Genomic DNA, 22,237 nt, shown 5'->3' with positions numbered 1-22,237 from the left:
CAGTAGGGAGGGAGGGGGGAGAGGGAGATGGACAGTAGGGAGGGAGGGGGGAGAGGGAGAGGGACAGTAGGGAGGGAGGGGGGAGAGGGAGAGGGACAGTAGGGAGGGAGGGGGGAGAGGGAGAGGGACAGTAGGGAGGGAGGGGGGAGAGGGACAGTAGGGAGGGAGGGGGGAGAGGGAGAGGGACAGTGGGGAGGGAGGGGGGAGAGGGAGAGGGACAGAGGGGAGGGAGGGGGGAGAGGGACAGTGGGGAGGGAGGGGGGAGAGGGACAGTGGGGAGGGAGGGGGGAGAGGGAGAGGGACAGTGGTGAGGGAGGGGGGAGGGGGGAGAGAGAGAGGGACAGTGGGGAGGGAGGGGGGAGAGGGACAGTAGGGAGGGAGGGGGGAGAGGGAGAGGGACAGTAGGGAGGGAGGGGGGAGAGGGAGAGGGACAGTAGGGAGGGAGGGGGGAGAGGGAGAGGGACAGTAGGGAGGGAGGGGGGAGAGGGACAGTAGGGAGGGAGGGGGGAGAGGGAGAGGGACAGTGGGGAGGGAGGGGGGAGAGGGAGAGGGACAGAGGGGAGGGAGGGGGGAGAGGGACAGTGGGGAGGGAGGGGGGAGAGGGACAGTGGGGAGGGAGGGGGGAGAGGGAGAGGGACAGTGGTGAGGGAGGGGGGAGGGGGGAGAGAGAGAGGGACAGTGGGGAGGGAGGGGGGAGAGAGAGAGGGACAGTGGGGAGGGAGGGGGGAGAGAGAGAGGGACAGTGGGGAGGGAGGGGGGAGAGAGAGAGGGACAGTGGGGAGGGAGGGGGGGAGAGAGAGGGACAGTGGGGAGGGAGGGGGGGAGAGAGAGAGGGACAGTGGGGAGGGAGGGGGGGAGAGAGAGAGGGACAGTGGGGAGGGAGGGGGGGAGAGAGAGACAGTGGGGAGGGAGGGGGGGAGAGAGAGACAGTGGGGAGGGAGGGGGGGGAGAGAGGGACAGTAGGGAGGGAGGGGGGGAGGGGGGAGAGAGAGGGACAGTAGGGAGGGAGGGGGGGAGGGGGGAGAGAGAGGGACAGTAGGGAGGGAGGGGGGGAGGGGGGAGAGAGAGGGACAGTAGGGAGGGAGGGAGGGAGGGGGGAGAGAGAAAGACGGGAGGGAGGGAGGGGGGAGAGAGAAAGACGGGAGGGAGGGAGGGGGGAGAGAGAAAGACAGTAGGGAGGGAGGGAGGGAGGGGGGAGAGAGAAAGACAGTAGGGAGGGAGGGAGGGAGGGGGGAGAGAGAAAGACAGTAGGGAGGGAGGGAGGGAGGGGGGAGAGAGAAAGACAGTAGGAAGGGAGGGAGGGAGGGGGGAGAGAGAAAGACAGTAGGGAGGGAGGGAGGGAGGGGGGAGAGAGAAAGACAGTAGGGTGGGAGGGAGGGAGGGGGGGAGAGAAAGACAGTAGGGTGGGAGGGAGGGAGGGAGGGAGGGAGGGTGGGAGGGAGGGAGGGCGGAGAGAGAGGGACAGTGGGGAGGGAGGGAGGGAGGGAGGGCAGAGAGAGAGGGACAGTGGGGAGGGAGGGAGGGCGGAGAAAGAGGGACAGTGGGGAGGGAGGAGGGGGAGAGAGGGACAGTAGGGGGGAGGGGTGAGATAGGGAGAGTAGGGAGGGAGGGGGGAGAGAGAGGGACAGTAGGGAGGGAGGGGAGAGAGAGAGGGACAGTAGGGAGGGAGGGGAGAGAGAGAGGGACAGTAGGGAGGGAGGGGAGAGAGAGAGGGACAGTAGGGAGGGAGGGGAGAGAGAGAGGGACAGTAGGGAGGGAGGGGGTAGAGAGAGGGACAGTAGGGAGGGAGGGGGGAGAGAGAGGGACAGTAGGGAGGGAGGTGGGAGAGAGAGGGACAGTAGGGAGGGAGGTGGGAGAGAGAGGGACAGCGGGGAGGGAGGTGGGAGGGAGAGGGACAGCATGGAGGGAGGTGGGAGAGAGAGGGACAGCGGGGAGGGAGGTGGGAGAGAGAGGGACAGCGGGGAGGGAGGGGGGGGAGAGAGGGACAGCGGGGAGGGAGGGGGGAGAGAGAGGGACAGCGGGGAGGGAGGGGGGAGAGAGAGGGACAGCGGGGAGGGAGGGGGGAGAGAGAGGGACAGCGGGGAGGGAGGGGGGAGAGAGAGGGACAGCGGGGAGGGAGGGGGGAGAGAGAGGGACAGCGGGGAGGGAGGGGGGAGAGAGAGTTACAGTGGGGAGGGAGGGGGGAGAGAGAGAGGGACAGTGGGGAGGGAGGGGGGAGAGAGAGGGACAGCGGGGTGGGAGGGAGGGAGAGAGATGGACAGCGGGGAGGGAGGGGGGGGAGAGAGAGGGACAGTGGGGAGGGAGGGGGGGGAGAGAGAGGGACAGTGGGGTGGGAGGGGGGGAGAGAGAGAGGGACAGTGGGGTGGGAGGGGGGGAGAGAGGGACAGTGGGGTGGGAGGGGGGGAGAGAGGGACAGTGGGGTGGGAGGGGGGGAGAGAGGGACAGTGTGGTGGGAGGGGGGGAGAGAGGGACAGTGGGGTGGGAGGGGGGGAGAGAGGGACAGTGGGGTGGGAGGGGGGGGAGAGAGGGACAGTGGGGTGGGAGGGGGGGAGAGAGGGACAGTGGGGTGGGAGGGGGGGAAAGAGGGACAGTAGGGGGGGAGGGGTGAGAGAGGGACAGTAGGGGGGGAGGGGTGAGAGAGGGACAGTAGGGGGGGAGGGGTGAGAGAGGGACAGTAGGGGGGGAGGGGTGAGAGAGGGACAGTAGGGGGGGAGGGGTGAGAGAGGGACAGTAGGGGGAGAGAGGGACAGTAGGGGGGGAGGGGTGAGAGAGGGACAGTAGGGGGAGAGAGGGACAGTAGGGGGGGGAGGGGGAGAGAGGGACAGTAGGGGGGGGAGGGGTGAGAGAGGGACAGTAGGGAGGGAGGGGTGAGAGAGGGACAGTAGGGAGGGAGGGGTGAGAGAGGGACAGTAGGGAGGGAGGGGTGAGAGAGGGACAGTAGGGAGGGAGGGGTGAGAGAGGGACAGTAGGGAGGGAGGGGTGAGAGAGGGACAGTAGGGAGGGAGGGGTGAGAGAGGGACAGTAGGGAGGGAGGGGTGAGAGAGGGACAGTAGGGAGGGAGCGGTGAGAGAGGGACAGTAGGGAGGGAGCGGTGAGAGAGGGAGCGGTGAGAGAGGGACAGTAGGGAGGGGCAGGGAGGGAGAGGTGGTTTCTAATCCACAGCCACAAAACAAATCTAATTAACTATAGTCTACTTAAAGAATGGAAATCTGGAACTAAGTACATAAAGTAATACAAAAGTATTCATTTAAGATACAGGATGCCAAATCAAACACCTTTCAGCCGGACAGTTTCCAAACATTTTATTTGGTTACCAGTTCCAATGATTTATTATGCCATCTTCATGCCCCTGACCGAAGTGTACGATAATTCCACCTCGGTTCTGGTCAAAACAGGGACCACCAGCTAATACTGGTATTAGTAGATTTCTGCTTGCTATAGCAATCACTTCAACCATCCTCTGGTCGATTCAGCACGCTTTTTTCTAGGTGAGTCTGTCACATGATGTGTGCTTGCCAACTATCCTGGAGTTTTCATTACCATAAATATAGAGCTAAGTTAACCTTACCAATGGATGCAGCACATTTAAGAGTTTACTATGTGAGCACTCAAAAGTTTATCTTTGGGTCATTAGTCTTCACTGATTTGAAGTGGCCCATCATTAATTCATCTGTCCCAACCATTCCATTTCAAAGTAGCACTTGCACCTAATGTCGTCAACTATTTGTTTGATGCAGTAGAATCTCCAGTTTTTACCCTATACAACTTCCTTTAGTACCATGGAAACCATTTGTTGATGTCTTAACACATACCCTATCACACTGTCCCCTCCTCGTCAGAGTTCACCAGATGTTGCTCTGCTTGCCAATTCCGTGGACAATCTATTTATTTAGTACTTTATCAGCCCACTCAATTTTCAACATCATTCTATAGCATCGTATCTCTAGTGCTTCAATTCTTTCCAACTTCCCCACAGCCCATAAATCAATTTTGTAACACACAGTTCTGAGCTCATATTAAAATTACTTGACAATTGATGTCTTATCACTTGCCACTACAGTGTTACCATATCGGCTGACGGCTACCACTCAGTTATAGGTGACACACAAACACAGTGGGTTACTTCACAAATGCTACTGATTTGTTAAAGAGCAATGTTGGAAGGAGCCACCGCAAGATTCAAGATGCTCTGTCGGTAACTGATTCAAAGTGACCAATGAACAGTGGCAGATGACTTGTTTTGTAACCCTGAATTTAAACTCTTGCAATATATGCTTACCCCTTCAGCAGATGCATGAGCAAGTTGTACTATCAGTCTGACATCAAGTCCATGGTAACCCAAAACTCTTGCAGCTTCAATTCCATGTTGCAAAACTTGGCGCAATTCTCCTAAATTCCCTTCAACTTGTTTCTGAATGGCAGTATATGCAGCTATCCACCTGCAGCCCTGTGACGTGCAATGTATTCGAGAAATGAGGGTCAACAGTCTATGGCAGAACTGAAATCAGAATCACTTTGTTCATGGCAGTTAAAGCTAACTTCTACCAGCATCTGATTCGAGTCTAACCTATGACCTCCTACATGCCAGGTTTACACGCCAACCACTGCACTACGCCGCTACATTACTTTAGATTGCTGTATTCATGACTGATGACCCAGTTCAAATGATGAATTCTAGTCTTAAAAAATTTAGCTCATGCAATGTCATGTGAAGCTTATCTAATGTAACCCAATCTCTGCAATTGTAATAACTGTATATGTGACGCTGTATCACATCTTGGTAGGAAAGATCCAGTTATGTTCGCTTAGTGTCGTATATGAAACATGTATTTTGTTAACACGCGTGTGTGTGTGTGTGTGTGTGTGTGTGTGTGTGTGTGTGTGTGTGTGTGTGTGTGTGTTGTATAAATACATAATAATAGGGCCACATCCAGGATTTGGGATGCAAACACGTGAAGGAAGAAAACCAGAACTGGAAGTGAAATGACTGACTGTTGTGGCAGTTTGGCAATGGCAAACAGTTGGGCATGGCAGTGAGCATTAATTGGAGAAAACCACTCCAATGTGTGTCCAGTAATTATAACAACTATAGGAAACTACTTTTTGTCATAATGTCCTAATCTGCGTTTCATGTCTTCCTTACTTCATCCATCATATTTTCCCTCCAACAGGATTCCTTCTGTCTGTCTACTTTTAGTGGTGCTCAATTTTGATGTTAAGTTTATCATTGGTCTCATTTCTACCATTCCTCACTACTTCCATGTTTCTTCAATTTGTTCTCAATCCACAGTGTGCATGTATTCAACTGCTTATGCCATACATGAGGTCATGCAATTCTCCCTATTTTCACAGAGGTGAGTAATCTCATGAAATAATCTTATCATTGATAGACTTCCACTGTGAATTTTTATGCCAATCCTGGAACTTTCTTTTTTTTTAATCATTTCTTCGTGGATGTATAGATTAAACCAGTTGTCGTCAAACTGTGGCCTGCAGCCCAAATTAAGTATCTGTGTGGCCCACAGCCATATTTAATATAATATGCATCTAGCAAGTAAGAGTCAAATAGAAAAATGTCACCTAATGTTAAAGACTTCTTGGCACACAACCCGTGCATTTGGACAACATTGAAAGTGCTAAGTTTCTGTTGTCATAGCATGGCATAAGCTCACTTGGAGAGTCTTTCCAAATGTGTACAGCAATATAAAGCATGACACACATGCTGAACCAATGTCTGAAGGCAGTCCAATGAGATGTAATAATGCCATCTGTCACATGCATGCCATTTCTTTTCAGTGCAGATTAGGGAGACGCTATACAGGCTTTCAGTTAAAGGCCATATGTGGTTTGTTTTGTATTGGAACTTACATCCCATGAATATATGCTGTTTACTGGTAAAATTTGTTGTGATAAAAGGACAGGGAATGTTACATTGGTGATCAAAAAATTTTCAAATAGTAACTACCTTATTATGAAAGTATGCTGTTTCAAGGAAAAGACATACAATATCCATAAAAACCTATTTCTCTTGGTGTTATGATTGAATGACACTTAATAACATACCTGCAATTCAACCCTTCAGGATATGGCAATACACAACTTAAGACAGTACCACAGAAGTTTAGTTTAGTGTAATGTAGTGTAGTGGATGCAGATGCGGAGTTACAAAGCGTCTTGTTGCAGGCTCGCATCTCACTACAACTGTACTTTTTTACTCACATTCGCATCTAATGATGTTGATTCAGTGTTTAGAGAGACTAAACAGAGAAGGTCATCAGTCTCCTATTCTCAGTTGTCTGAGACTGCAGTCATGTGCGAGATTTGCATTTGCGTGAGTGTGTGTGTGTGTGTGTGTGTGTGTGTGTGTGCTGTCTAATTCTGACATAGGCCTTACTGGCCAAAAGCTATTATTCGCAACAATCTTTTTGTTATGCCTATCTGCGACTCAGCATCTCCGCTATATGGTGAGTAGCAACTTTCCTTTTCATAATATTGAACTGTTCTTTTTGCCATTTTAACATGCTTATGGGTATTGGAGTTTTTATTTATGTACACTACAGACAGAAAAACATGACTAGCATATGGGCAAGGGAGGAAATGTGAATTTTAATAGAGCTAGCATAGGAATTTTACACCATCCATTTCATAAACAAACTGTGTGACCTGTGAGCCAGATACAACCAAAAACTGCCACTGGCACGCAATGCAATTGTGTATAACACGTAGAAGCCAAGTTTACCTAGGAGCAAAAATTCTGCGCTCTTCGAATGAGACAGGGAGGTTTTTGTTGGTAGGGACTTCACTAAGATGTGTTTAAAGTTTATCAGTGGTGGACCTTGGGAACAGTACTGACGAGTGCTGCAAGGACAAATATTTTTCATTATAATCCACGGTTGGTGAACTATAATCTTATTGATGCTGTTAATTTCACACTTCCATGTTCCAACTCTTATGATGACACGGAGAATTCCAAACTTGGCATGTGTAATTGGATCCACCCAAATATTTTACACTGTCATAGCCATGGTTTTGAAGAACATATGTTTCATCATCTTGTGGTGGTGGTCCCGACAGTTCTTCCATACAGTTTTTAAAGTGGTGGCCGTCTACTCTCATTCAATTACTTAAGAAGGTTATCACTTTTGTACCTCTTTTTCGTCAGAGGACATTGACATGTGATTAAAAGAGGTGGTCTCGATGTTGGGGAAAAGAGCTTCACATTCATTTGTTTCTGGACAGTTATTGCCAGCATTGCTGCAGAGACCATTAATGGTTTCTGCTTGCACATTAGAGCAGTTTTCCATATTTTCATCGTATGCTACAACACTTGAAAAAGGGTTCATTTCGTCTTCCACATATTGTAGAAATCTCAGCAGTCTCAGTAGCTGGTTCTCTTTCCTTTTGCAGCAAACCCTGTAATACCTGTTTCTTATTTTCTCTGTGTTCTATAGTGATCACAAACACTCTTCCACCACCTTTGTCACTTATTCATGCAGTGTACCATGTATCAGACTCCTCCAGAACCAGCTGGCCTGTCATGGCTGATGAAAAACTTTGGCACACTATGCATTGCCCTGTGTCAGAAAACACCATCACACTCTTTTTGTCACTGCTGAATGGATGATGCAGCATATCAGGTGCATTACGTACTACACAACAAAAAATTTCCATTCTAGGAAAATCCAGCTCGAAACATGCAAACCATATGCCCAAGCTGAATCATTTCTGACAGTTCAGCAAGACGGTGCTTCTGGCGTAAACAAAGCCGACATTAGACGGCACAGAGGGTCATTCCATGTCAGTTCAACCAATTTGAGAAAATGTTCCAGCTGATACTCTCAGATTTGGCTGAAATTTAGAACACCAATGCTACCAAGTGTGGAACACTCGTATACAAAATTTTAAGATCACCCACCAATTACTTCCAGAATTATGGCTTGTGAAAGAAGGTGGCATGACCTGGAAATTGCAACCTGCACCTGGCAATCTATCTTTAGACCCAACTTCAAGTCTGAATAACTTTGAAACTATTCCGCACAGTCCCGTGAAATTTTTACAACCCAGTAACATCCACTTAGAGAACACACACTATGAATTAAAACACCAACAACATATTTCTGAGGGAAAATAAAAAATTCCAAAATGTGATTAAAAAAATGTAATACATTAAAAGGTACATATTGTAGGTGCCCTCTATGCCGAATATAATTCACTCAAAAAGGGTAAAAATTTTTTTGTGGTAAGCTTAATGTGGCCTAAGCACACACAGAACTCATCTTGCCCATATCAGTCACACAATCAGAGTTACATGCACACAAAAATTTGAAAAATTACCTGTAAAACATGGATTTTCTAAGTGTGGTGGCACAAAAGGGACAAGTGGTATCCAAGCCAAATTTCACACACTGCATAAGTAGACCATAATGATATATATATCTCAAAATTTCAGCATGTTATTGCAAGACATTTGTGTACAATGGAAGTTGAAAGATGTATTTGGTGATGTGGACATTGCTCCCCAACACAATTTTGTAAAAACATATCGTTAACTGTTCTGCCTCTTCTTATCCTCTCCCACAACTGTTCAATCACTAAGCAACCTATCATTAATGTTTACTGCACCGTAACTACTAAAAACCAGTCGATTGTGCTTCGAACAGAACTTCTCCCACACTCAATGTACTCTGTACATTGAGTGGCAAATTGTACTGTCTTCCTGACACTGTGGTAGGAACTGGAACAGTCATAAGAATACGTTCAAAAGGAATCCAACACCTATCTGCCAAACGTGGCCAGGTAATTTTTCAAATTTTTGTACTTTCGTGTGCATGTAACTCAGTTTTTGTGACTGATATGGGCATGATGAGTTCTGTGTGTGTTTAGGCCACATTAAGCTTACCACAAAAAAAATTTATACCCTTTTTGAGTGAATTATTTTTGGCATAGAGAGCATCTACAATATGTACCTTTTAACGTATTATTTTTTTTTAATCACATTTTGGAATTTTTTATTTTCCCTCAAAAATATGTTGTTGGTGTCTTGATTCACAGAGTGTGTTCTCTAAATGGATGTTACTGGGTTGTAAAAGTTACACTGGACTGTGTGGAATAGTTTCAAAGTTATTAAGACCTGAAGTTGGGTCTGAAGATAGATTGCCAGATGTGGGTTGCAATTTCCGGGTCACGCTACCTTCTTTCACAAGTCATAATTCTGGAACAAATTTGCAGGGGAAACTAATACTTTGTACACCAGTGTTCCACACATGGTAGAAGTAGTGTACTGAATTTCAGTCAAATCTGTGACTATGAGCTGGAGCCCCTGGTTGAACTGACATGGAATGACCCAGTCCATTTGAAGATGGCTTAAGGGTGTATTCATCCTGCTCACTAACGAACAAAAATACACGAAGAGACAACAATATTTTAAGATGTGCTCAATCTTAAACGACTTTCCTGAATTCAACTGTGAGGTAAGAAAAGTTGGCCACTTAATGCAGGGGCAGAGGGGTAAGTAGCACAGCCACTGAGGGGTTAGAAGATGGGAGAGGGGGAATGTTTTATTGTTTGTCTTCCAATACCGACAACCCACAGGTGTGCGCGAAACATAACGATCAGGTGCTGCGGTATAAATTTTGACACAGAAGTAACTCTGATTTTTTAATGTGCTTTACACAGCAAATTCAGTGCTCATCTGTAGCAAAGAACATCAAATTAATCAAGACTGTTGCAATACAACTCAATGAGTAGAAGAATGTGTATAAGAAAAAAGGTCATTTGGAAAATGTTTGTAATCATGTTTCACATTGTATTATGCATTTAAATATAAGTACAATTACTATTATTATTCAATTATCCACTCACTCAAACAACAACAACAACAACAACAACAACAACAACAACAACATTTTATCAAGCAATTACAATGTCCTAACTTTGGGGTCGTCGACAATGACAGCAGTCTGAAACAGACCAGTCAACACTAAAGTATTCCAAATAGTGCCGAATTTTAACAATCAGCACCTGGGGACAGGTGCACTGCACCGTTACTGAAGCTAATTTCTTGAGGTATGATAATATACTAATTTATGTAGGTTACTGAATAGTAGTAATAATAATAATAATAATAATAATAATAATAATAATAATAATAATAATAATAATAATACCATACATGCGGCCCAAGGTACCACTGCACAATGTCAGTCTCATTATCCCCTTGATTCTTGCACATATTATACAGGCTGGACAAAATAAAAGTAGCCTGAAAAATATTTGTAACATGGAACTGACCTTTGTTAATGTACAGGAGAAATGCACAACACAGAAAATGGCTCAAAACTGATTGCAATGCACCAATTGGCTGCTGTCACATGTCTGTGCATGTGCATCTCCCACATGCTCTGTCCCAAGTACATCACTGTGTCATTACATTTGACTGAGAGGAGCAGACGCGTTTAGTGACAAGTTGAATGCTCACAATAAAACAGTGCATGTTCATTACTGAGTGTGTGAAGCACAATTTGTGAAAAATTGTGTGTGGAACTGTTTGCAGAAGTGTTTAAGACTGAAAACATTTTGGCAAAACCTGCAGCAAAGTCTGCAATGCAAACCTTGGGGGTAAAATGATGCAGAAAAAGATCTGTAGTGAATAAAAACTGCAATTATTCGATTAGACTTTGAACACCAGAAAACAGGTCAGATGCAGAAGCATGCCAAATTTAAAAGAACGCAAAACCCTCAAGATTGGAGAAGTTTACAGAAGCTCAAAATGTAGTGCAAACTTCAATGTGAGATGCTTTTTATACTTACCACAATGAGACTGTCTTGAAATTGGCAGAAAAAACCAAAGAGATTCTAGACATACGGAAATTACTCCCCCAGAAAGACATAATCAATACCTTCACTATGTGTAACAATGGTGATGTTACTGATGACAGTGCCACTAAAGCAGAATTACTAAATACAGTTTTCCAAAACTTCTTCACACAAGATGGTGAAGTAAATATTCAAACAAAGAACAGCTGCCAACATGAGTAACTTAGAAGTAGATATCCTCGGCGTAACAAAGCAGCTTAAATCACTTAATAAAGGTAAGGGCTCTGGTCCAGATTGTATACGGGTCAGATTCCTTTCAGAGTATGTCTGTATAATAGCTCTATATTTAGCAATCATATACAACTGATTGCTCGCTGAAAAGATTTGACCAAAAGACTGAACAGTTGCACACGTAGCATCAATACCCCAATATCCAAGAAAGCAAATACTAGTAATCCGCTGAATTGTGTCAATTTGCAGCAGGATTTTGGAACATGTATTGCATACCAACATTACGAGTTCCCTCGAAGAAACTGCTTTCTTGACAAAGAACCACATAGATTCAGAAATTATCGTTCTTGTGAAACACAACTAGCTCTTTATTCTCACCAAGTAATGAGTGCTATTGATTGATTGATTTCATATTTTTATATTTCCAGAAGTCTTTCACACTTTACCTCCCAAGCGACTTCTAATCAAAGTGCATGCCTACAGGTTTCTTTCTTCCTAACAGCCACACCGTACTATATTACACTTGTAACAAATGCATCAAATGTATTATATTCAGACACACACTAACTACACAGTGCTCAGTATCACCACACACTAACATCATCCTGACAATTTGTCAGCTTCCCACAAATCACTGAGGACAACCGAAGCACCTTATAATGCAATGTACATTATAGCAATATCAAATCTCCACTGTTCCCCGTCTCTGGCTGTCATCTCTGCCCCCTGGTAAAGGATACCATCTACACTCTGGGTAGGCAATTTCCATGATGGCTCAGCCACACCCCCCATTGACTGCTATGACTGTACAGGCTACTCATCTCTTCAGCACACCACATTTTCAGATTAGAACTTCCATCTCAGTCGTGTCACACTGCACCCAAAACAAATCTCTGCAGCACCACATACCAGTCCTGGTGCCTCCCCATGACTTGTCTCCTGCTAGCTATCATGACTTCAAGCAGTGACTGAAGTTCTCATAGCCACGTCTCCCACTCTTACTGACGCGCTGCCCAGCTCGCTAGTATGGAAACCTGAGCCATTGCACTGATCTTTAACTCGGCACAGCTGACTCATCACTTGTGTGTCATGCCACCCCACCTAAGCCTGAAGCCATGCCACTGTGGCTCAAACATCACCAACCAAACAAACCCTCTTTCCAAACTAAGAATGCCAGAGGAGCTCTGACACAGCTAGATGAACAGGAACGCAGGCAACTATGCTGCAAAATTAATTCCACAGCACATTTGCTGGTACTGCGAACGGCTGAAAGCAAGGGGAAACTACAGCCGTAATTTTTCCCGAGGGCATGCAGCTTTACTGTATGATTACATGATGATGGCGTCCTCTTGGGTAAAATATTCCGGAGGTAAAATAGTCCCCCATTCGGATCTCCGGGCGGGGACTACTCAAGAGGACGTCGTTATCAGGAGAAAGAAAACTGGCATTCTACGGATCGGAGCGTGGAATGTCAGATCCCTTAATCGGGCAGGTAGGTTAGAAAATTTAAAAAGGGAAATGGATAGGTTAAAAGTTAGATATAGTGGGAATTAGTGAAGTTCGGTGGCAGGAGGAACAAGACTTTTGGTCGGGTGATTACAGGGTTATAAATACAAAATCAAATAGGGGTAATGCAGGAGTAGGTTTAATAATGAATAAAAATATAGGAGTGCGGGTTAGCTACTACAAACAGCATAGTGAAGGCATTATTGTGGCCAAGATAGACACAAAGCCCATGCCTGCTACAGTAGTACAAGTTTATATGCCAACTAGCTCTGCAGATGATGAAGAAATTGAAGAAATGTATGATGAAATAAAAGAAATTATTCAGATTGTGAAGGGAGACGAAAATTTAATAGTCATGGGTGACTGGAATTCGAGTGTAGGAAAAGGGAGAGAAGGAAACATAGTAGGTGAATATGGATTGGGGGACAGAAATGAAAGAGGAAGCCGCCTGGTAGAATTTTGCACAGAGCACAACATAATCATAACTAACACTTGGTTTAAGAATCATGAAAGAAGGTTTATACATGGAAGGACCCTGGAGATACTAAAAGGTATCAGATAGATTATATAATGGTAAGACAGAGATTTAGGAACCAGGTTTTAAATTGTAAGACATTTCCAGGGGCAGAGCTGGACTCTGACCACAATCTATTGGGTATGACCTGTAGATTAAAACTGAAGAAACTGAAGAAACTGCAAAAAGGTGGGAATTTAAGGAGATGGGACCTGGATAAACTAAAAGAACCAGAGGTTGTACAGAGATTCAGGGAGAGCATAAGGGAGCAATTGACAGGAATGGGGGAAATAAATACAGTAGAAGAAGAATGGGTAGCTTTGAGGGATGAAGTAGTGAAGGCAGCAGAGGATCAAGTAGGTAAAAAGACGAGGGCTAATAGAAATCCTTGGGTAACAGAAGAAATATTGAATTTAATTGATGAAAGGAGAAAATATAAAAATGCAGTAAGTGAAACAGGCAAAAAGGAATACAAACGTCTCAAAAATGAGATCGACAGGAAGTGCAAAATGGCTAAACAGGGATGGCTAGAGGACAAATGTAAGGACGTAGAGGCCTATCTCATTAGGGGTAAGATAGATACCGCCTACAGGAAAATTAAAGAGACCTTTGGAGATAAGAGAACGACTTGTATGAATATCAAGAGCTCAGATGGAAACCCAGTTCTAAGCAAAGAAGGGAAAGCAGAAAGATGGAAGGAGTATATAGAGGGTCTATACAAGGGCGATGTACTTGAGCACAATATTATGGAAATGGAAGAGGATGTAGATGAAGATGAAATGGGAGATACGATACTGCGTGAAGAGTTTGACAGAGCACTGAAAGACCTGAGTCGAAACAAGGCCCCCGGAGTAGACAATATTCCATTGGAACTACTGACGGCCGTGGGAGAGCCAGTCCTGACAAATCTCTACCATCTGGTGAGCAAGATGTATGAAACAGGCGAAATACCCTCCGACTTCAAGAAGAATATAATAATTCCAATCCCAAAGAAAGCAGGTGTTGACAGATGTGAAAATTACCGAACTATCAGCTTAATAAGTCACAGCTGCAAAATACTAACACGAATTCTTTACAGACGAATGGAAAAACTAGTAGAAGCCAACCTCGGGGAAGATCAGTTTGGATTCCGTAGAAACACTGGAACACGTGAGGCAATACTGACCTTATGACTTATCTTAGAAGAAAGATTAAGTAAGGGAAACCTACGTTTCTAGCATTTGTAGACTTAGAGAAAGCTTTTGACAATGTTGACTGGAATACTCTATTTCAAATTCTAAAGGTGGCAGGGGTAAAATACAGGGAGCGAAAGGCTATTTACAATTTGTACAGAAACCAGATGGCAGTTATAAGAGTTGAGGGGCATGAAAGGGAAGCAGTGGTTGGGAAGGGAGTAAGACAGGGTTGTAGCCTCTCCCCGATGTTATTCAATCTGTATATTGAGCAAGCAGTGAAGGAAACAAAAGAAAATTCGGAGTAGGTATTAAAATCCATGGAGAAGAAACAAAAACTTTGAGGTTCGCCGATGACATTGTAATTCTGTCAGAGACAGCAAAGGACTTGGAAGAGCAGTTGAATGGAATGGACAGTGTCTTGAAAGTAGCATATAAGATGAACATCAACAAAAGCAAAACAAGGATAATGGAATGTAGTCTAATTAAGTCGGGTGATGCTGAGGGAATTAGATTAGGAAATGAGGCACTTAAAGTAGTAAAGGAGTTTTGTTATTTGGGGAGCAAAATAACTGATGATGGTCGAAGTAGAGAGGATATAAAATGTAGGCTGGTAATGGCAAGGAAAGCATTTCTGAAGAAGAGAAATTTGTTAACATCCAGTATTGATTTAAGTGTCAGGAAGTCATTTCTGAAAGTATTCGTATGGAGTGTAGCCATGTATGGAAGTGAAACATGGACGATAAATAGTTTGGACAAGAAGAGAATAGAAGCTTTCGAAATGTGGTGCTACAGAAGAATGCTGAAGATTAGATGGGTAGATCACATAACTAATGAGGAACTATTGAATAGGATCGGGGAGAAGAGAAGTTTGTGGCACAACTTGACCAGAAGAAGGGATCGGTTGGTAGGACATGTTCTGAGGCATCAAGGGATCACCAATTTAGTATTGGAGGGCAGCGTGGAGGGTAAAAATCGTAGGGGGAGACCAAGAGATGAATACACTAAGCAGATTCAGAAGGATGTAGGTTGCAGTAGGTACTGGGAGATGAAGAAGCATGCACAGGATAGAGTAGCATGGAGAGCTGCATCAAACCAGTCTCAGCACTGAAGACAACAACAACAACAACAACAACAACAACATATCTGGCATTCCTAAGGAACTGTTATAAAGCCTTCTACTGTTCCTGATCTGCATGAATGACTTAGGAGACAATCTCGGCAGCACTTTTATATTGTTTGCAAAAACGCTGTCATTTATGATCTTATAAAGTCATCAAATGATCAAATCAAACTGAATAACGATTTAGACAAGATATCTGTATGATGCAAAAAGTGATAGTTGACTCCAAACGAAAAATGTGAAGCGACCCATCTGAAGACCAAAAGCAATCCGCTACCTTTTGGTTACACAACAAATCACACAACAAATCACAACAAACAAACAAAAGGCTCTAAATTTAAATACATTCTAAGGAATTACAATTGTGAATAACTTAAGCTGGAATGATCAAACCGATAATGTTGTGGGTAAAGCAAAACAGAGACTAGAATTTATTGGGAGAACACTGAGAAAATGCAACAGGTCTACTAAAGAGACTGACTACACTACAGTTTTATGTTCTCTTCTGAGTATTACTGTGCAGAGTGTGTGTGTGTGTGTGTGTGCGCGTGTGTGTGTTCTGCGTCAGAAACGATTAATGGTGGACAAAGAAAAATTTCAAAGGGCAACTCATTTTATACTATCATCGAAAAGGGGAGAGAGCACCACAGATACGATATGGGAATTGGGGCGGCAATAATCCTAACCAGTATGTCCAGAAACTGTTTATCCCTATATAGATCAACTCACAGCAGATGAACAATTATATGCATATTTTCCACAGGAGAGCGCAACAACAAGGCATCACACTGACAACCTTGTCATGGCTGCTTTAAGTGTTTGGTGAGGAGAGAATTATCAGCAGAGGGAGTGCAATCTCCTGGCTACCTGAATTACCTTATCTCTCTTCCTGTGATTTTTACTTATGGGGCAAACTGGAGAGTCAGATGTACTCAAACATGCTGGAAGAACTGCAACAGAATGTTGAAAATGTTATTGCTCCTATCCCTTAGGCAGAGCTACTATTTGTGTGTCACAGTGCTGCACTGACATCAAGAGTGTCCATTTTCAACATCTTTTGACATTTTTATTAACAAGGGTCCATCCCACAATAGTCTTCCTGTAACATTTTCTGGGCCAGTTTTATTTTGTCCACCCTATATGTTAGCTATTGTTTCACATAGCTTAACCCTATCTGCATGAGAATTTCCCCAGCATCTTTCATCATTTTACACTGTCTAATCTTTTTTCTATGCCAAAAAATTCTAAGACAAATCTTACTTCCATTATCAAACACAACATCGGAATTGCCTCTCTGGTTCCTTTACCTTTCCTAAAGATAAACTTATCAGCCTCTAAAAGATTCTCAGTTTTTTTCGATTCTTTGTGTATTATTCTTGTTAAAACAGCTTGGATGCATGAACTGTTAAACTGATTGTACGATAGTTCTCACACTTCTCTGCCCTTGCTATTTTCGGAATTGTATGGATTACATTATTCCAAAGTCTGATGGTCTGTCTCCAGTCGCAGATTCTACACATTCAATTTAATAGTCATTTGGTTGTCATTTACTGAATTATTGCAGAAATTTATTGAAATGTTGCCTATGTGTTGTGCCTTATTTGGTTTCATGTCATGCAAAGCCCTGACTAATACTGGATCTACTATTTCGTCAATACTGAATCCTGTTCTTCTTCTTCTTCTTCTTCTTCTTCTTCTTCCAGACAGACAGTTCCTCTCTCTTGTACAAGCCTTGAAAGTACATTTTCCACCTATCTGTTCTTTCCTCCGTGTTTAAAAGTGGAATTCCTCTTGCATCCTTGCACCTTGGCTATTAATTTCACTGAAGGTTGCTCTGACTTTCCTATATGCTGGATCAGTCCTTCCAATGACTGTTTCTGTTTCAAAATATTTTCATTTTCCCTGCATCCATTTCATCTTGCCTTCCCTGGATTTTTTTTTTATTTATTTCATTTCCAGTTAGCCTACATTACTGTATTCCCGTCTTTCCAGAAACAGTTTTATACTTCCTTCTTTTGTCTTGATCAAATGCTCTTCACTGTTGCCTTGCTGGTGTTCCTACTTTTGTCCATACAATTTTTGCAACTATCCTTTTCAGAACTGTCTACTTCTCTTCAACGGGAGTGTCTACTGTGGTTTTCATTATCGTAATGTCTACAACCTTACAGAACTTCGAAAACCATCTTGTGACTCTGGAGTACTTCAGTGGTCCACTTCAGGAATTTCTATCTTACGACAATGTAATCCAGCTGGAGCCTTCCTCTGTCTATAGGCTTTTTCAAAGCCTATCTTCTCCTCCGGCAACAAATTTTCCCTAATGGTTAACTTTCTAGAATTTTACATCTAAGTATATCTAAATAATTATTTCACTAATTTGTACCATTTTTACTGTCTGCTATAAAATTAACAGTTAAAATTTGATTTTATTTAAAGATTTTGAGAGTTAATTCTGAAAAAGATTATATTGGGATATTCACATCCAAAGCTCTTGTGAACAGGCAATTTCCTCTTAGAAAAGAAAGCTAACTATCTGCAGGGAGCATGTTACAAAACATGCTCCCCCTGCATTACTCCTTTCCATTCCGGCACTTGGTTTACCTGCACATTGCAGCCTCACTTAAAATCAACCAAGTTCTGATGTGTGCACTATACCTACTGTTCATACATCACTTCATTGCTCTACTGCTTACTTCTGAACTGCCAGAAATTTGATGACTTCAGGCCTTAATGCTTTGTGTCTAATCACTGTACTCATACAGTAATAAAAACTGTGTACAGTGCAACAGTAGCCCTTACACAGTTACTGCTGTATCATACTGTCAATTCATTTATCTGTTTCAAAGTGAGTAATTAAGCAATTTCTGGATTACTGCAGGAACTATCTACAACTGGGAGAAGACATTTTCATTATATATTTCCCATTTGTTAAGTATATGTCTCAGTTTTATAATCAGCAATGTTGGGAGCAAAGCACAACATATATGTGTGTATTGGGTAGACTATGTGTGGAACTTTTAACCTCCACCGCATTAAGCTACTAATTGACAAAAGTAAGTATTGATAACTTATATAATTAATATTAGAGTCTTACAAAATTGTGATAATAGTAATAATCTTTTGAAAATAATAATAATAATAATAATAATAAATAATAATTGTTACATCACATTCTGGATTTTCCATTGTTTGTCTTTTGAAAATAATTTAGTTATGTGACAAACATTTTACTGCCCAGAAAATTTCATTTTACCCCTCAGGGGTAATTACTTCCAGGTTGGGAACCAATGAACTACATGGTGTAGATTCTCTTCCAAGCAAAGGTTTTAATCTACCACAAGCCAGTTTTGTTGCTTACGAGAACGGGTTTTGCCTACTTGTGTCAACACGCAGAAATAATTTTTTAAAACTTCTCATACTTGTTACTATTCCAGGTTCAGCTAGGATTGAAAACAAGATGAACATGAAACTGCTGTTTTAATTGTTCAAGAAATATCCAGTTTTAAAAAGTAGTGCGTAAATTTGTTTTATTGTTCCCCTGAAAAACTCATGACCTACAGTCTGCATTATTTTATTTTTTACTCCACAGTAAACTTTGGAAAACGTTAACAGAAGTATGTAGAATTACACAGTTTTATAAAAGGAATATGAAGATGATGATATAAATCTAGATAATTTTGAAACAAATCACAAGGTCATTAATTATCTTTTCCATCCAATACAGCTTGACCATAAAAGCATTTCTGCACCATCCCGACATGATTAATCAAGCTTCGTTCACAATTAAGCTGAAGCTGTGACCAATGCACTCACTCACAATCAGTGGTGGTGTACATGTACTAATTATGATTTAGGTCTGGTGACCTACATACGCACCTTCACATTCATTTTGACATTTCGGCTATGATACCATGATGCATTAACTTGGTAGAGGAATAGATTGTTTGCATAGTGATGCAAGTAACTGAGCAGTTTGGCCCTGAACAGTTCATTAGTGATAACAGCAGACATACCAAGGATCACATTTCATATGATGTAAGCATCCTTGGCCAGTATTACACAATCATATTTCTTTGACAAAAAAATATGATCAAATATTTGTGAAATTTCTTCGACTTTGGCGTGGCACTAAAGGGGTATCACACTGTCATCATATTTTTTGTCAAATTTCAAGATGGACAACAACTACTTGTTATGTGCTGCATTTGCATATACCACAATTGCATTGTGTGCTCATCTGGAAGAAATGCAGTAGGAAAAAAGGAAACAAACTTGAGTGATGCCATGGGTATTACATTGTGATGATAAAAGCATTCAACAAAATTTGTTATGAGAGCTGCACGTGGAGGACGTCAAGTCTTATATAAATTTCTTATGAATGGATGAGAGTGTCTTTCAGTATTTGCTCAGTAAAATGGCTTCTCATTTTACAAGACTGAAGACTCACTTGAGAAATGCTATGTGTGCAGAAGACAGGTTCACTGACACATGATTTCTTGATACAGGAGAGAGCTACTCTAGCAACACTAACACCACATTGCAAATTAACCAAAATAATTCCAGAAACATATGAAGCAATTTATAAAGCACTCAAGGGGGAATATCTGACGCTAAATAAATGTTACACTATATGGGCAATAAGACTTTTTATTTTTGAATAACTTAATATAATTAGTATTCCAACAACTACAAAATTAATAAAAAGTACAAAACAGATGAAGCACTTTTTAACTTGTGGCATCCAGGGTTCAAAAGTAGAGAAAGTAAAATGAGAGCTAAGAATTTTTAGCAACTATCTCGTCTATTATAGCTTGCTGAAAAGCTGCCTGGATGTTTCCAGATGTAGAGGTAGATGACTGTAGCTGTGGTGGTGGTTGTGGACGTGAAGTTGCCTGCAGCATATTCCACATGACCATAAGCACACATTAACAGCATGGACTGTGCCCCTTCCTCAACCCCTCCACTCAAGTCAAAGCAAGGTTATTAAAGAGTCCAAACCACCACTGGTCCCAACTCCAAAGCCTTGTTTACACACACACACACACACACACACACACACACACACACACACTCTCTCTCTCTCTCTCTCTCTCTCTCTCTCTCTCTCTCTCTCTCTCTCACTCACTCACTCACTCACTCTACAGTGATGTCAAACAGCACTGCAGTGAACAGAAGACGAATGGCTTGATCAAATATACTGTGAGGCTCTAGATTTGATCATATTTCTTTGCTGAAAGGTAAGATTTGACAAAGTTCCCTATTACATTGTCAAATTTTTTTGACATAAATATTTGACACACAAACTTTTGACAAAGAAATACAATAGTGTAATACCGGCCTAACATGAGAATACCTACACCACCTGCATAAACAGTGGACTGTTGATAAGCAACCTTTCCCCATTTTTTGGCTGTGTTATTGTTCCTGTACTAATATTCTCTGTGAATGTGTCGAGCAAAAGCACACATGTGGTGCTTTGGCTTCTCTACCACACAGAAAGGACGTGCTACCGGAAGGTATGGCAGCTCACCAGTATTTGTTCAGCACTGAATTGCTGGTGACTTATTCGGTATACATGGGCTCATCTATTTGCTGTTTCAACCCACACCAGTCAATGGCAATCACTGTCAACAACTAATATTAACATCACAGGGAGGCAGCATGAAAAGTGCAGGGGGGAGGAACAAGTAACATGTTATAACAGAATAAATATTTCATTCTGGAGAAGCAAATTGTGCACTGTTTAGGAACTTCCAGACACTGTAAAACTGTGTTCCTGATCAGGGTTCAAACCTGAGACACTGAATTTCACGGGCAATGCTCTTACTGACTAAGCTAAACAGGCAAGACTCCTTATCCACCCTCAAAGCTTGAATTCTGTCGTTATCTCTGTCCAACTCTTATGACCTTCAAGCAATTTGTCCTGCAATTAGGCAGGAGAGCTTCTGCGCCCTTTGTAAATTAAATAAAAGGTACTGGCAGAATTGAAGTTATTACCAACAATCAATGTGTGTAACAAACTGATAATGAGAAGACAAGGGAAAGTCCTTTTAATGATTAGTATTTAATACTTTTTATGGTTTTTCATACTTAGATAAAATAATACAGCACATTTAAGTGATTTACGAATAAGCCTGATCGTGGTCAAAGTTACATGATGTGGAGTAATAGTAAGAAATTAAAAAGTAACGATCAGAGATCACCTAGCCATCAGAACAGTTACACTTTCTATGGTATAACGACTAGAGTTCGTAATAAGATATTACAGATATTTCCTGTGAAGTATTAGCAGAATGTTGTGGGCATATTTTGAAGACACCGCAGCTGTAGCAAATATATTTTAGCTACATTCTTAACCAAAATAATTAAGGATGCAAATGCTGCCATGATTTACATCCGCATCATGTAACCCACTAACGAGAAATTTTCAAATATGGACTATCCACTTTACGCAGATATTAAAGGATGATGACCAGAAAGAAGGCTAGACTGAGGTAGGGACTAATTCGGGGTGATACTATATACTGAAAATTTATTTCAGTATGATTTCCCCATAGTACAAATGTTCACCAATAACTGTTATGTGCTGGAAACAAGTTTAAGAGATATAGCAACAATAAATGAACTATAGTATGTATCTGCAGAATAGGGACGTTGAAATATGGCGCACTGAACTATGCTATTCACTGTGGCAACAGTGGCTCACTAATGCAACAGCCCTTTTTAATTAATATGCTCATTAAGTGTACGTCAGACTTTACTATCGTCTTCAGGATTTTTCCAGTATTTGTACACTATACAAAACTCATGATGTGTGTATACAAAATAAAATCTTTAAAACACACATGCAGAGAGAGAGAGAGAGAGAGAGAGAGAGAG

General features: G+C 42.7%; 1 protein-coding gene across 1 annotated transcript in view; it reads right to left on the bottom strand.

Annotated features, from left to right (window-relative positions):
• LOC124595721 (E3 SUMO-protein ligase RanBP2) overlaps window positions 1-22,237 on the bottom strand; it is a 294,537-nt gene that overhangs the window by 129,415 nt on the left and 142,885 nt on the right. The window lies entirely within an intron of this gene.

Source organism: Schistocerca americana, chromosome 2 (genome assembly GCF_021461395.2).
Source record: "Schistocerca americana isolate TAMUIC-IGC-003095 chromosome 2, iqSchAmer2.1, whole genome shotgun sequence".
Classification (NCBI taxonomy): Eukaryota; Metazoa; Arthropoda; class Insecta; order Orthoptera; family Acrididae; genus Schistocerca; species Schistocerca americana.
The sequence above is the reverse complement of the archived record's forward strand: the minus strand, read 5'-3'. Positions and strand labels throughout refer to the sequence as shown.